This window comes from Salmo trutta, unplaced genomic scaffold (genome assembly GCF_901001165.1).
Source record: "Salmo trutta unplaced genomic scaffold, fSalTru1.1, whole genome shotgun sequence".
Lineage (NCBI taxonomy): Eukaryota > Metazoa > Chordata > Actinopteri > Salmoniformes > Salmonidae > Salmo > Salmo trutta.
Window position 1 is genome coordinate 1458313 of NW_021822992.1, and position 16569 is coordinate 1474881.

The following is a 16569-nucleotide window of genomic DNA, read 5'->3' on the forward strand; positions in this document are numbered from 1 at the left end:
GTAATTATACATGACTGGAGACTTTTTTTAAATTTATACTCAAATGATTGGCTGCTTTGACACTGACAAATGGAGAATGTGAGATCATTAAAAGAACAACCTGGTCTTGAATCCATCAATAGCCGAGGTCGAGGTGGAAGAGAGAGAGACGTGGTACAATACGAGGAAATGATAGTCCTAAACAAGCTTTCCTGTTTCACCGACTCACCCAATGAGGTGCAGCTCACTCACAGGCGATGGCCAATGGGCTCGTGCCTAAAGCCCATCTCTCTTGTTTTAGTTTGGTAAACCAATACTATTCGCTCAATAGGTCTATTTGGAAGTTAATAAAATATTTTTTGTCGACTACGTACAGTCTTAGTCTCGGCAGGAGCCATTTGCTTTCCAAACTGTGTTATCCCGCGATTTGTATTAGAAATATAGCGAAAGGCTTTTTGTGTTGTTGCTGCATGCGGTTCACTGACAGATTTGTTAAGCGTTCCAGACTGTAGGCGATGCCTTGTGATTGGACTATACACAATCCACAGCTAGGCTATTAAAACAATAACTAGGCTATTGATCCTCCGTGGCTAAATTATAGACCTCCTCCTGGTGTAGTATTCTGAATTATAGACCTCCTCCTAGTGTAGTATTCTGAATTATAGACCTCCTAGTATAGTATTCTGAATTATAGACCTCCTCCTGGTGTAGTATTCTGAATTATAGACCTCCTCCTAGTGTAGTATTCTGAATTATAGACCTCCTCCTAGTGTAGTATTTATGAATTATAGACCTCCTCCTGGTGTAGTATTTATGAATTATAGACCTCCTCCTGGTGTAGTATTCTGAATTACAGACCTCCTCCTGGTGTAGTATTCTGAATTATAGACCTCCTCCTAGTGTAGTATTCTGAATTATAGACCTCCTCCTAGTGTAGTATTTATGAATTATAGACCTCCTCCTGGTGTAGTATTTATGAATTATAGACCTCCTCCTGGTGTAGTATTCTGAATTACAGACCTCCTCCTAGTGTAGTATTCTGAATTATAGACCTCCTCCTAGTGTAGTATTATGTTTTATAGACCTCCTGGTGTAGTATTTATGAATTATAGACCTCCTCCTAGTGTAGTGTTCTGAATTATAGACCTCCTCCTGGTATAGTATTCTGAATTATAGACCTCCTCCTGGTGTAGTATTATGAATTATAGACCTCCTCCTAGTGTAGTGTTCTGAATTATAGACCTCCTCCTGGTGTAGTATTCTGAATTATAGACCTCCTAGTGTAGTATTCTGAATTATAGACCTCCTCCTAGTGTAGTATTATGTTTTATAGACCTCCTGGTGTAGTATTTATGAATTATAGACCTCCTCCTGGTGTAGTATTCTGAATTATAGACCTCCTCCTGGTGTAGTATTTATGAATTATAGACCTCCTCCTGGTGTAGTATTTATGAATTATAGACCTCCTCCTGGTGTAGTATTCTGAATTACAGACCTCCTCCTGGTGTAGTATTCTGAATTATAGACCTCCTCCTGGTGTAGTATTTCTGAATTATAGACCTCCTCCTGGTGTAGTATTTATGAATTATAGACCTCCTCCTGGTGTAGTATTTATGAATTACAGACCTCCTCCTGGTGTAGTATTCTGAATTATAGACCTCCTCCTGGTGTAGTATTCTGAATTATAGACCTCCTCCTGGTGTAGTATTCTGAATTATAGACCTCCTCCTGGTGTAGTATTCTGAATTATAGACCTCCTCCTGGTGTAGTATTCTGAATTATAGACCTCCTCCCGGTGTAGTATTCTGAATTACAGACCACCTCCTGGTGTAGTATTCTGAATTATAGACCTCCTCCCGGTGTAGTATTCTGAATTACAGACCACCTCCTGGTGTATGGGGAGAGAGATGGGGCAGAGAGACAGAGGGTTATGGGGAGGGAGAGAGGGAGACAGAGAGGGTTATGGGGAGGGAGAGAGGGAGACAGAGAGGGTTATGGGGAGGGAGATGGGGCAGAGAGACAGAGGGTTATGGGGAGGGAGAGAGGGAGACAGAGAGGGTTATGGGGAGGGAGAGAGGGAGACAAAGAGGTTATGGGGAGGGAGAGAGGGAGACAGACTGGGGAGGGAGACGGGGTAGAGAGACAGACTGGGGAGAGAGAGACACAGAGAGGGTTATGGGGAGGGAGATGGGGTAGAGAGACAGACTGTGTTATGGGGAGAGAGATGGGGTAGAGAGAGAGAGGGAGACAGAGAGGGTTATGGGGAGGGAGATGGGGTCTCTGACTCTGATAAACAACCAAGTCACATGGAATTCTAAAGGACGTCTCCTGCAGTTGGAACCCAGCCAGGGAACCCAGCCAGGGAACCCAGTTCTACCCAACCATCCCTCTCTATAGAGGTTTAATTAAGGAATGGAAATATTTTAACCAGATTTGAGTAAAGAGAGCGAGGGGGGGAGAGGAAGACTGAGAGGGGGAGACAGAAAGTGAGGGAGAAAGAGAGAGAGGAAAATAGTGAGATGGAGGAAACAGGCAGAGTGAAATATCCTGTTGGCATTTGTTTTAATTGGCCAAATGAATGCACTTAAATGACCAAATGTACTTTATGGCACTGCAGTGAAGCCATCCCAAAACAAGGCCAGTATTTATATGGGGGAGCAGTAATTATGGAGGAGGGTGGAGAGGAATACTTACTGGAGGAACCCTGCTCTTACGGAGGGGCCCCGTCTCCTCTGTAGCCCTTAACACGGAGGGGCCCCGTCTCCTCTGTAGCCCTTAACACGGAGGGGCCCCGTCTCCTCTGTAGCCCTTAACACGGAGGGGGCCCCGTCTCCTCTGTAGCCCTTAACACGGAGGGGGCCCCGTCTCCTCTGTAGCCCTTAACACGGAGGGGGCCCCGTCTCCTCTGTAGCCCTTAACACGGAGGGGGCCCATCTCCTCTGTAGCCCTTAACACGGAGGGGGCCCATCTCCTCTGTAGCCCTTAACACGGAGGGGGCCCCATCTCCTCTGTAGCCCTTAACACGGAGGGGGCCCCATCTCCTCTGTAGCCCTTAACACAGAGGGGCCCCATCTCCTCTGTAGCCCTTAACACGGAGGGGCCCCATCTCCTCTGTAGCCCTTAACACGGAGGGGCCCCGTCTCCTCTGTAGCCCTTAACACGGAGGGGGCCCCGTCTCCTCTGTAGCCCTTAACACGGAGGGGGCCCCGTCTCCTCTGTAGCCCTTAACACGGAGGGGCCCCATCTCCTCTGTAGCCCTTAACACGGAGGGGCCCCGTCTCCTCTGTAGCCCTTAACACGGAGGGGGCCCCGTCTCCTCTGTAGCCCTTAACACGGAGGGGGCCCCGTCTCCTCTGTAGCCCTTAACACGGAGGGGGCCCCGTCTCCTCTGTAGCCCTTAACACGGAGGGTGCCCCGTCTCCTCTGTAGCCCTTAACACGGAGGGTGCCCCGTCTCCTCTGTAGCCCTTAACACGGAGGGGCCCCGTCTCCTCTGTAGCCCTTAACACGGAGGGGCCCCGTCTCCTCTGTAGCCCTTAACACGGAGGGGGCCCCGTCTCCTCTGTAGCCCTTAACACGGAGGGGGCCCCGTCTCCTCTGTAGCCCTTAACACGGAGGGGGCCCCGTCTCCTCTGTAGCCCTTAACCCCGTCTCCTCTGTAGCCCTTAACACGGAGGGGCCCATCTCCTCTGTAGCCCTTAACACGGAGGGGGCCCCATCTCCTCTCTCTGTCCCCGGCTCCAATAGGCTGCCTCATCTGTCTGTCCCCGACTCCGATAGGCCGCCTCCTCTGTCCCTTACTAATTCCATTCCTTCAGCTTATTGGCAGGCAGAGGCAGTACTGATTGTTTGTGTGTGTATTGAACTGCACAGCGTTTGTTACAATGTAGCTCTGTTTGACTGAAATGGCTGCATCGTAGGTCACAAGACTGCAGAGACAGATGGATCACAGGGATGTTCTTCTATCTAGCCTCTACAGTATAATGTGAGGGTTCTATCTAGCCTCTACAGTATAATGTGGGGGTTCTATCTAGCCTCTACACCGCTACAGTATAATGTGAGGGTTCTATCTAGCCTCTACAGTATAATGTGAGGGTTCTATCTAGCCGCTACAGTATAATGTGAGGGTTCTATCTAGCCTCTACAGTATAATGTGAGGGTTCTATCTAGCCTCTACAGTATAATGTGAGGGTTCTATCTAGCCTCTACAGTATAATGTGAGGGTTCTATCTAGCCTCTACAGTGTATTGTGGGGGTTCTATCTAGCCTCTACACCACGACAGTATTATGTGAGGGTTCTATCTAGCCTCTACAGTATAATGTGAGGGTTCTATCTAGCCTCAACACCACTACAGTATTATGTGAGGGTTCTATCTAGCCTCTACAGTATAATGTGAGGGTTCTATCTAGCCGCTACAGTATAATGTGAGGGTTCTATCTAGCCTCTACAGTATAATGTGAGGGTTCTATCTAGCCTCTACAGTATAATGTGAGGGTTCTATCTAGCCTCTACAGTGTATTGTGGGGGTTCTATCTAGCCTCTACACCACGACAGTATTATGTGAGGGTTCTATCTAGCCTCTACAGTATAATGTGAGGGTTCTATCTAGCCTCAACACCACTACAGTATTATGTGAGGGTTCTATCTAGCCGCTACAGTATAATGTGAGGGTTCTATCTAGCCTCTACAGTATAATGTGAGGGTTCTATCTAGCCTCTACAGTATAATGTCAGGGTTCTATCTAGCCTCTACAGTATGTCAGGGTTCTATCTAGCCTCTACAGTATAATGTGGGGGTTCTATCTAGCCTCTACAGTATAATGTGAGGGTTCTATCTAGCCTCTACAGTATAATGTGAGGGTTCTATCTAGCCTCTACAGTATAATGTGAGGGTTCTATCTAGCCTCTACACCACGACAGTATAATGTGAGGGTTCTATCTAGCCTCTACAGTATAATGTGGGGGTTCTATCTAGCCGCTACAGTATAATGTGGGGGTTCTATCTAGCCGCTACAGTATAATGTGGGGGTTCTATCTAGCCGCTACAGTATAATGTGAGGGTTCTATCTAGCCGCTACAGTATAATGTGAGGGTTCTATCTAGCCTCTACAGTATAATGTGAGGGTTCTATCTAGCCTCTACACCACGACAGTATAATGTGAGGGTTCTATCTAGCCTCTACAGTATAATGTGAGGGTTCTATCTAGCCTCTACACCGCTACAGTATAATGTGGGGGTTCTATCTAGCCTCTGCAGTATAATGTGAGGGTTCTATCTAGCCTCTACACCGCTACAGTATAATGTGAGGGTTCTATCTAGCCTCTGCAGTATAATGTGAGGGTTCTATCTAGCCTCTACAGTGTATTGTGGGGGTTCTATCTAGCCTCTATACCACTACAGTATAATGTGAGGGTTCTATCTAGCCTCTACAGTATAATGTGAGGGTTCTATCTAGCCGCTACAGTATAATGTGAGGGTTCTATCTAGCCTCTACAGTATAATGTGAGGGTTCTATCTAGCCTCTACAGTATAATGTGAGGGTTCTATCTAGCCTCTACAGTATAATGTGAGGGTTCTATCTAGCCTCTACAGTATAATGTGAGGGTTCTATCTAGCCTCTACAGTATAATGTGAGGGTTCTATCTAGCCTCTACAGTATAATGTGAGGGTTCTATCTAGCCTCTACAGTATAATGTGAGGGTTCTATCTAGGCTCTACAGTATAATGTGAGGGTTCTATCTAGCCTCTACAGTATAATGTGAGGGTTCTATCTAGGCTCTACAGTATAATGTGAGGGTTCTATCTAGCCTCTACACCGCTACAGTATAATGTGAGGGTTCAGTGTAGTTGACAGCTATAATTCAGGACAGATGATTCTGGCAGGGAAACATGAATAATAACTGAATGTAACCAGCTTGATTAGATCACTGCTGACTGCTGGTTCACAGGTTTGCCCTCTCCCTCCATCTCTCTCTCTCTGCAGCGGTAATTGTGGAGCCTGGAGGCACACAAACACACACACACACACACGGGGATGCACAGAAGAGCAAGCGCACACACCTCTCTCTCTCTCTCTCTCTTTTCAGGGTGTTTATTTTAAGTCAAGGGATTAGTTTGCTCAGACATGATCTCTTCAACTGTTCTACCCATTTTCTTGCTCTCTCCTTTCTCTCTCTCTCTCGCTCTCCTCTCTCTCCCACAATTCAGTATCCAATATGCATTAACTTCATTCTCCTTTCGTAATGTATCAGCCTTCCTTCCAGAGTTACACATCCATTAGATCATTGATTCAGTTTTGTTTTCTCTCTCTGAGCTTCGCTAATTCAAATCATTTGTCCTTCAAAAAGATGTCAACTTGAGAAGCTGCTATTTTGTATTGGAACACCGGCCGCATGTCACCGAAGTGTCCGGAACGGTCCCAAGCCAGCCAATCCAACCTCCTTCTGAGGCTGGTTACCAGACCTGGGTTTAAATAGTATTTGAAATCATTTCAAATATTTTAGCTGTGCTTGATTGAGCTTGGCTGGCGCCATGGACCTAATAGAGTAGTTTCTGAACTGGGATCCTGGCCTTTCTGACTCTCCAGGCAGGCTCAAACAAAAACTAAAAGTATTTGAACACAGGGCTGCTGGCTTGCTAGTCCCAGTTTGAAATGTAATCCATAAATCAGGTGCCGTGGCTGCTTGCCGTGGCTGCTTGCCGTGGCTGCTTGCCGTGGCTGCTTGCCGTGGCTGCTTGCCGTGGCTGCTTGCCGGGGCTGCTTGCCGGGGCTGCTTGCCGTGCCGGGGCTGCTTGCCGTGCCGGGGCTGCTTGCCGTGCCGTGGCTGCTTGCCGTGCCGTGGCTGCTTGCCGTGCCGTGGCTGCTTGCCGTGCCGTGGCTGCTTGCCGTGGCTGCTTGCCGTGGCTGCTTGCCGTGGCTGCTTGCCGTGGCTGCTTGCCGTGGCTGCTTGCCGTGCCGTGGCTGCTTGCCGTGCCGTGGCTGCTTGCCGTGCCGTGGCTGCTTGCCGTGGCTGCTTGCCGTGGCTGCTTGCCGTGCCGTGGCTGCTTGCCGTGCCTGCTTGCCGTGGCTGCTTGCCGTGGCTGCTTGCCGTGGCTGCTTGCCGTGGCTGCTTGCCGTGGCTGCTTGCCGTGCCGTGGCTGCTTGCCGGGGCTGCTTGCCGGGGCTGCTTGCCGTGGCTGCTTGCTTGTGTAATATGACCAACCCGCTACATGTTAGTCATACTGTGGAGTCTTTATTCAATAAAGGAATTCTGTTCTTCAATAGACAGGAAGAGAAAGCAGGAACACCATCACAAGGACACCGTCGGTCAGAGAGACAGAGATGGAGAGAGAGAGAGCTAGAGATGGACACAGAGAGAGAGACCAAGGGAGAGATGGGGACAGGGGGAGAGACGGGGGAGGAGAAGGAGCTAGAGAGACGGGGGAGGAGAGGGAGCTAGAGAGACGGGGGGAGGAGAGGGAGCTAGAGAGACGGGGGAGGAGAGGGAGCTAGAGAGACGGGGGAGGAGAGGGAGCTAGAGAGACGGGGGAGGAGAGGGAGCTAGAGAGACGGGGAGGAGAGGGAGCTAGAGAGACGGGGAGGAGAGGGAGCTAGAGAGACGGAGGAGGAGAGGGAGCTAGAGAGACGGGGAGGAGAGGGAGCTAGAGAGACGGGGAGGAGAGGGAGCTAGAGAGACGGGGGAGGAGAGGGAACTAGAGAGACGGGGGAGGAGAGGGAGCTAGAGAGACGGGGGAGAGAGAGAGAGCTAGAGAGACGGGGGGAGGAGAGAGAGCTAGAGAGACGGGGGAGGAGAGGGAACTAGAGAGACGGGGGAGGAGAGGGAGCTAGAGAGACGGGGGAGAGAGAGAGCTAGAGAGACGGGGGAGGAGAGGGAGCTAGAGAGACGGGGGAGGAGAGGGAGCTAGAGAGACGGGGGAGGAGAGGGAGCTAGAGAGACGGGGGGAGGAGAGGGAGCTAGAGAGACGGGGGGAGGAGAGGGAACTAGAGAGACGGGGGAGGAGAGGGAGCTAGAGAGACGGGGGAGGAGAGGGAACTAGAGAGACGGGGGGAGGAGAGGGAACTAGAGAGACGGGGGAGGAGAGGGAGCTAGAGAGACGGGGGGAGGAGAGGGAGCTAGAGAGACGGGGGAGGAGAGGGAGCTAGAGAGACGGGGGAGGAGAGGGAGCTAGAGAGACGGGGGGAGGAGAGAGAGCTAGAGAGACGGGGAGGAGAGGGAGCTAGAGAGACGGGGGAGAGAGGGAGCTAGAGAGACGGGGGAGAGAGGGAGCTAGAGAGACGGGGGGAGGAGAGGGAGCTAGAGAGACGGGGGGAGGAGAGGGAGCTAGAGAGACGGGGGAGGAGAGGGAGCTAGAGAGACGGGGGAGGAGAGGGAGCTAGAGAGACGGGGGAGGAGAGGGAGCTAGAGAGACGGGGGAGGAGAGGGAGCTAGAGAGACGGGGGAGGAGAGGGAGCTAGAGAGACGGGGGAGGAGAGGGAGCTAGAGAGACGGGGGAGGGAGAGAGAGCTAGAGAGACGGGGGAGGAGAGGGAGCTAGAGAGACGGAGGAGGAGAGGGAGCTAGAGAGACGGGGAGGAGAGGGAGCTAGAGAGACGGGGGAGGAGAGGGAGCTAGAGAGACGGGGGAGAGAGAGAGAGCTAGAGAGACGGGGGAGGAGAGGGAGCTAGAGAGACGGGGAGGAGAGGGAGCTAGAGAGACGGGGAGGAGAGGGAGCTAGAGAGACGGGGGAGGAGAGGGAGCTAGAGAGACGGGGAGGAGAGGGAGCTAGAGAGACGGGGGAGAGAGAGAGAGCTAGAGAGACGGGGGAGGAGAGGGAGCTAGAGAGACGGGGGAGGAGAGGGAGCTAGAGAGACGGGGGAGAGAGAGCCAGGGGGAGAGCTGTTCAGCAGCATCCATATGTCTGTAGCGTGGTGATAAATGTACTGCTGGAGGTAAAGGAACGTGGAGGTGTTATGCTGGGTGTTGGTGAGGGTTCCTCTGGTTCTACTGCTGGAAGTAAAGGAACGTGGAGGTGTTGTTATGCTGGGTGTTGGTGAGGGTTCCTCTGGTTCTACTGCTGGAAGTAAAGGAACGTGGAGGTGTTGTTATGCTGGGTGTTGGTGAGGGTTCCTCTGGTTCTACTGCTGGAAGTAAAGGAACGTGGAGGTGTTATGCTGGGTGTTGGTGAGGGTTCCTCTGGTTCTACTGCTGGAAGTAAAGGAACGTGGAGGTGTTGTTATGCTGGGTGTTGGTGAGGGTTCCTCTGGTTCTACTGCTGGAGGTAAAGGAACATGGTGGTGTTGTTATGCTGGGTGTTGGTGAGGGTTCCTCTGGTTCTACTGCTGGAAGTAAAGGAACGTGGAGGTGTTGTTATGCTGGGTGTTGGTGAGGGTTCCTCTGGTTCTACTGCTGGAAGTAAAGGAACGTGGAGGTGTTGTTATGCTGGGTGTTGGTGAGGGTTCCTCTGGTTCTACTGCTGGAGGTAAAGGAACGTGGAGGTGTTATGCTGGGTGTTGGTGAGGGTTCCTCTGGTTCTACTGCTGGAGGTAAAGGAACGTGGAGGTGTTATGCTGGGTGTTGGTGAGGGTTCCTCTGGTTCTACTGCTGGAGGTAAAGGAACGTGGAGGTTTTGTTATGCTGGGTGTTGGTGAGGGTTCCTCTGGTTCTACTGCTGGAAGTACAGGAACGTGGAGGTGTTATGCTGGGTGTTGGTGAGGGTTCCTCTGGTTCTACTGCTGGAGGTAAAGGAACGTGGAGGTGTTATGCTGGGTGTTGGTGAGGGTTCCTCTGGTTCTACTGCTGGAAGTAAAGGAACGTGGAGGTGTTGTTATGCTGGGTGTTGGTGAGGGTTCCTCTGGTTCTACTGCTGGAAGTAAAGGAACGTGGAGGTGTTATGCTGGGTGTTGGTGAGGGTTCCTCTGGTTCTACTGCTGGAAGTAAAGGAACGTGGAGGTGTTGTTATGCTGGGTGTTGGTGAGGGTTCCTCTGGTTCTACTGCTGGAGGTAAAGGAACATGGTGGTGTTGTTATGCTGGGTGTTGGTGAGGGTTCCTCTGGTTCTACTGCTGGAAGTAAAGGAACGTGGAGGTGTTGTTATGCTGGGTGTTGGTGAGGGTTCCTCTGGTTCTACTGCTGGAGGTAAAGGAACGTGGAGGTGTTATGCTGGGTGTTGGTGAGGGTTCCTCTGGTTCTACTGCTGGAGGTAAAGGAACGTGGAGGTGTTGTTATGCTGGGTGTTGGTGAGGGTTCCTCTGGTTCTACTGCTGGAAGTACAGGAACGTGGAGGTGTTGTTATGCTGGGTGTTGGTGAGGGTTCCTCTGGTTCTACTGGGCTCAGTGGCTCCTCCTCTGTTCCACCTGGTTTCTCTGATTGGCTGTAATTCATCTTCGTTAAGCAAGGCTCTGTGGAGAGCTGCCACCCTGTCTGCTGCAGGGGTGCTGAGACACACACACACACACACTGAACACACACTGAACACACACACACACACACACACTGAACACACACACACTGAACACACACACTGATACGGAAACACACACACACTGAACACACTTATACGGAAATACACACGCTGCAACATGCAACACACTATTACACACACTGAACACACACACACACACTCACTGCAACATGCATAGTACACACACACACACACACACACACACACTGCTCAGTGATGGATATCCTGCCTTGTGCTGTCATCGCAAATGTCCCCTATTCCCTCCATAGTGCACTACTGTTGACCAGGACCTCTAGGAAAACCCACAGGGGTCTGACTCAAAACAACTGTTGACCAGCAGTGGGCTGTGACTGACTGGCGCCCTGGCCCCGGCCCTGGTCACCTCCCTGGTCACGGCCCTGGTCACGGCCCTGGCCCCGGCCCTGGTCACCTCCCTGGTCACCTCCCTGGTCACCTCCCTGGCCCCGGCCCTGGTCACCTCCCTGGTCACGGCCCTGGTCACGGCCCTGGCCCCGGCCCTGGTCACCTCCCTGGTCACGGCCCTGGTCACGGCCCTGGTCACGGCCCTGGTCACCTCCCTGGCCCTGGCCACGGCCCTGGTCACGGCCCTGGACACCTCCCTGGTCACGGCCCTGGTCACGGCCCTGGTCACCTCCCTGGCCACGGCCCTGGTCACGGCCCTGGTCACGGCCCTGGTCACGGCCCTGGTCACGGCCCTGGTCACGGCCCTGGTCACCTCCCTGGTCACGGCCCTGGTCACGGCCCTGGTCACCTCCCTGGTCACGGCCCTGGTGACCTCCCTGGTCACGGCCCTGGTCACGGCCCTGGTCACGGCCCTGGTCCGGCCTGGTCACCTCCCTGGTCACCTCCCTGGTCACCTCCCTGGTCACCTCCCTGGTCACGGCCCTGGTCACGGCCCTGGTCACCTCCCTGGTCACGGCCCTGGTCACCTCCCTGGTCACGGCCCTGGTCACCTCCCTGGTCACCTCCCTGGTCACCTCCCTGGTCACGGCCCTGGTCACGGCCCTGGTCACGGCCCTGGTCACCTCCCTGGTCACGGCCCTGGTCACCTCCCTGGTCACCTCCCTGGTCACCTCCCTGGTCACCTCCCTGGTCACGGCCCTGGTCACCTCCCTGGTCACGGCCCTGGTCACCTCCCTGGTCACGGCCCTGGTCACCTCCCTGGTCACGGCCCTGGTCACGGCCCTGGTCACCTCCCTGGTCACCTCCCTGGTCACCTCCCTGGTCACGGCCCTGGTCACGGCCCTGGTCACGGCCCTGGTCACCTCCCTGGCCCTTGTCACGGCCCTGGTCACCTCCCTGGTCACGGCCCTGGTCACCTCCCTGGTCACGGCCCTGGTCACCTCCCTGGTCACGGCCTTTTCTCAGCAGCAGGTTCCTGGTTAGAAAGAGGTGGTTTGAGAATCAGACTTCCTGTTGTCATGGTCTATAGTGATGGTTACATATTAACATTAGGACATTTATAAAGAATTAACTTCCTGTTGTCGTGGTCTGTAGTGATGATGAATGTTAACATTAGGACATTTATAAAGAATTAACTTCCTGTTGTCGTGTTCTGTAGTGATGATGAATGTTAACATTAGGACATTTATAAAGAATGAACTTCCTGTTGTCATGGTCTATAGTGATGGTTACATATTAACATTAGGACATTTATAAAGAATTAACTTCCTGTTGTCATGGTCTGTAGTGATGGTTACATATTAACATTAGGACATTTATAAAGAATTAACTTCCTGTTGTCGTGTTCTGTAGTGATGATGAATGTTAACATTAGGACATTTATAAAGAATGAACTTCCTGTTGTCGTGTTCTGTAGTGATGATGAATGTTAACATTAGGACATTTATAAAGAATTAACTTCCTGTTGTCATGGTCTGTAGTGATGATGTGTGTTTGGAGGTATTATTTGGAGGTATTTCTCTCCATCTCTGCTCGTCTTTACTCACTCAGGCGTCTACATGAGTCTGTCACTTTCTGACAATGTAAATAGTCCCCCCTTTGTTTTTAGACTGCTGCTACTCGCTGTTTATTATCTATGTACAGTCACCGGTACCCCCTGTATATAGCCTCCACATTGACTCTGTACCGGTACCCCCTGTATATAGCCTCCACATTGACTCTGTACCGGTACCACCTGTATATAGCCTCCACATTGACTCTGTACCGGTACCCCCCTGTATATAGCCTCCACATTGACTCTGTACCGGTACCCCCTGTATATAGCCTCCACATTGACTCTGTACCGGTACCCCCTGTATATAGCTTCCACATTGACTCTGTACCGGTACCCCCTGTATATAGCCTCCACATTGACTCTGTACCGGTACCCCCTGTATATAGCCTCCACATTGACTCTGTACCGGTACCCCCTGTATATAGCCTCCACATTGACTCTGTACCGGTACCCCCTGTATATAGCTTCCACATTGACTCTGTACCGGTACCCCCTGTATATAGCCTCCACATTGACTCTGTACCGGTACCCCCTGTATATAGCCTCCACATTGACTCTGTACCGGTACCCCCTGTATATAGCCTCCACATTGACTCTGTACCGGTACCCCCTGTATATAGCCTCCACATTGACTCTGTACCGGTACCCCCTGTATATAGCCTCCACATTGACTCTGTACCGGTACCCCCTGTATATAGCCTCCACATTGACTCTGTACCGGTACCCCCAGTATATAGCCTCCACATTGACTCGGTACCGGTACCCCCTGTATATAGCCTCCACATTGACTCTGTAATGGTACCCCCTGTATATAGCCTCCACATTGACTCTGTACCGGTACCCCCTGTATATAGCCTCCACATTGACTCTGTACCGGTACCCCCAGTATATAGCCTCCACATTGACTCGGTACCGGTACCCCCTGTATATAGCCTCCACATTGACTCTGTACCGTAACACCCTGTATATAGCCTCCACATTGACTCTATACCGTAACACCCTGTATATAGCCTCCACATTGACTCTATACCGGTACCCCCTGTATATAACCTCCACATTGACTCTGTACCGGTACCCCCTGTATATAGCCTCCACATTGACTCTGTACCGTAATACCCTGTATATAGCCTCCACATTGACTCTGTACCGTAATACCCTGTATATAGCCTCCACATTGACTCTATACCGGTACCCCCTGTATATAACCTCCACATTGACTCTGTACCGGTACCCCCTGTATATAGCCTCCACATTGACTCTGTACCGTAATACCCTGTATATAGCCTCCACATTGACTCTGTACCGTAATACCCTGTATATAGCCTCCACATTGACTCTGTACCGGTACCCCCTGTATATAGCCTCCACATTGACTCTGTACCGGCATGTGACAAATAAAATTAGTTTTGGTTTGAGAATGTAGCGATGCCATTGTCTATGTGACATTGAATATCTAGAAGTTTGACCGTTTTTATAAGGAAATGCGTAATAATGTAAATATTTCTCTCTTTCTCTGCTTGTCTTTAGACTCAGGTAGTCCGTCTGTCGCAGCACCTTTCCCTTTGAATCTTTCCAGTTGAATGAGAATCACTGAGCGTGTAACTGCCTCCTCACAGACCTCGTTATAGAGCACAGGCTTTTAAAGGAGCCATTACCCATAGTCCTCTCTGCTCTCCCATGGAATGTTATTGAAGACATTTCCATCATCACTCCCACTTAAACCTCATCTCTTTCCGTGGGGGGGGGGGTGTGTGTGGGGGGGGTGTGTGTGTGTGGGGGGGGGGGGGGGGTGTTTGCACCGACCACTTTCCTGTATGACTGACATTCACCTGCTCCATACGTACGGTACGATGAGGATTTGACTGCTCCATACGTACGGTACGATGAGGATTTGACTAGACCACCTGCTCCATACGTACGGTACGATGAGGATTTGACTAGACCGTTAACCTGCTCCATACGTACGGTACGATGAGGATTTGACTAGACCGTTCACCTGCTCCATACGTACGGTACGATGAGGATTTGACTGCTCCATACGTACGGTACGATGAGGATTTGACTAGACCACCTGCTCCATACGTACGGTACGATGAGGATTTGACTAGACCACCTGCTCCATACGTACGGTACGATGAGGATTTGACTAGACCACCTGCTCCATACGTACGGTACGATGAGGATTTGACTAGACCACCTGCTCCATACGTACGGTACCATGAGGATTTGACTAGACCACCTGCTCCATACGTACGGTACGATGCGGATTTGACTGCTCCATACGTACGGTACGATGAGGATTTGACTAGACCACCTGCTCCATACGTACGGTACGATGAGGATTTGACTGCTCCATACGTACGGTACGATGAGGATTTGACTAGACCACCTGCTCCATACGTACGGTACGATGAGGATTTGACTGCTCCATACGTACGGTACGATGAGGATTTGACTAGACCACCTGCTCCATACGTACGGTACGATGAGGATTTGACTGCTCCATACGTACGGTACGATGAGGATTTGACTAGACCACCTGCTCCATACGTACGGTACGATGAGGATTTGACTAGACCGCCTGCTCCATACGTACGGTACGATGAGGATTTGACTAGACCGCCTGCTCCATACGTACGGTACGATGAGGATTTGACTAGACCACCTGCTCCATACGTACGGTACGATGAGGATTTGACTGCTCCATACGTACGGTACGATGAGGATTTGACTAGACCACCTGCTCCATACGTACGGTACGATGAGGATTTGACTGCTCCATATGTACGGTACGATGAGGATTTGACTAGACCACCTGCTCCATACGTACGGTACGATGAGGATTTGACTAGACCACCTGCTCCATACGTACGGTACGATGAGGATTTGACTAGACCACCTGCTCCATACGTACGGTACGATGAGGATTTGACTAGACCACCTGCTCCATACGTACGGTACGATGAGGATTTGACTGCTCCATACGTACGGTACGATGAGGATTTGACTAGACCACCTGCTCCATACGTACGGTACAATGAGGATTTGACTGCTCCATACGTACGGTACGATGAGGATTTGACTAGACCACCTGCTCCATACGTACGGTACGATGAGGATTTGACTAGACCACCTGCTCCATACGTACGGTACGATGAGGATTTGACTAGACCACCTGCTCCATACGTACGGTACGATGAGGATTTGACTAGACCACCTGCTCCATACGTACGGTACCATGAGGATTTGACTGCTCCATACGTACGGTACGATGAGGATTTGACTAGACCGACAGTCTAAACATCTGGTTGGGTTTGAAATATCCCCCCTAGACCACATCATCAAGGTGTCTCATTCATATGCGGGGTAGGAACCGTAGGGACATAGAAGGGTGGTGGGGGGGTGTAGGAGGCCCTTGCTTTTGGGTCCTTGCAGACACACAACACAATCACCAAAGCAAATGGGAATCAACAGCAAACTCGTTCCCCATCTCCCCTCGTTCCCCATCCCCCCTCGTTCCCCATCGCCCCTCGTTCCCCATCCCCCCTCGTTCCCCATCGCCCCTCGTTCCCCATCTCCCCCGACTGACTGATTGATAGCAGAACCAACCGGTCTAAAGAAATGACTGAAGAATAGTTAATGTGCGTCCCAGATGGCGGACTATTCCCTATATAGTGCACTACTTTTGTTTAAAACTAGTGCACTATATAGGGAATAGGGTGCCGTTTGGGCACGTATGCTAGGAGAGGAGGAGAGGAGGGGAGGGGAGGGGAGAGGAGAGGTGAGGTGAAGCGGCTGGGTCACATTGTCGCCGTGATTATATAATAGAATTGGCTATTCTCTGGGATAAGGAAGCTTCTAGACCACAGTATTATCTCTCTGGTTGGATTGGAGCTGCTGGTAGAGTGTGTGTGTGTGTGTGTGTGTGTGTGTGTGTGTGTGTGTGTGTGTGTGTGTGTGTGTGTGTGTGTGTGTATAGCAGGAGCATTGTGGTTCACAGATGGGAAGTGGGAGGAGCATTGTGGATCAGAGATGGGAAGTAGGAGGAGCATTGTGGATCAGAGATGGGAAGTAGGAGGAGCATTGTGGATCAGACATGGGAAGTAGGAGGAGCATTGTGGATCAGAGATGGGAAGTAGGAGGAGCATTGTGGATCAGAGATGGGAAGTAGGAG

At 51.3% G+C, this 16569-nt stretch overlaps 2 protein-coding genes and 1 long non-coding RNA gene across 3 annotated transcripts in view; 2 read left to right on the forward strand and 1 right to left on the reverse strand.

Annotated features, from left to right (window-relative positions):
- The window catches only part of LOC115187885 (CUB and sushi domain-containing protein 3-like), a 1475978-nt gene that overhangs the window by 1315929 nt on the left and 143480 nt on the right, over positions 1-16569 (reverse strand).
- Positions 1-16569, forward strand: part of LOC115187879 (eukaryotic translation initiation factor 3 subunit H) — an 83258-nt gene that overhangs the window by 17436 nt on the left and 49253 nt on the right. The window lies entirely within an intron of this gene.
- On the forward strand, positions 4141-4588 carry LOC115187888 (uncharacterized). The gene is made up of 3 exons (XR_003876158.1): positions 4141-4220; positions 4389-4492; positions 4557-4588. It is a non-coding gene; the product is annotated as an uncharacterized LOC115187888 (long non-coding RNA).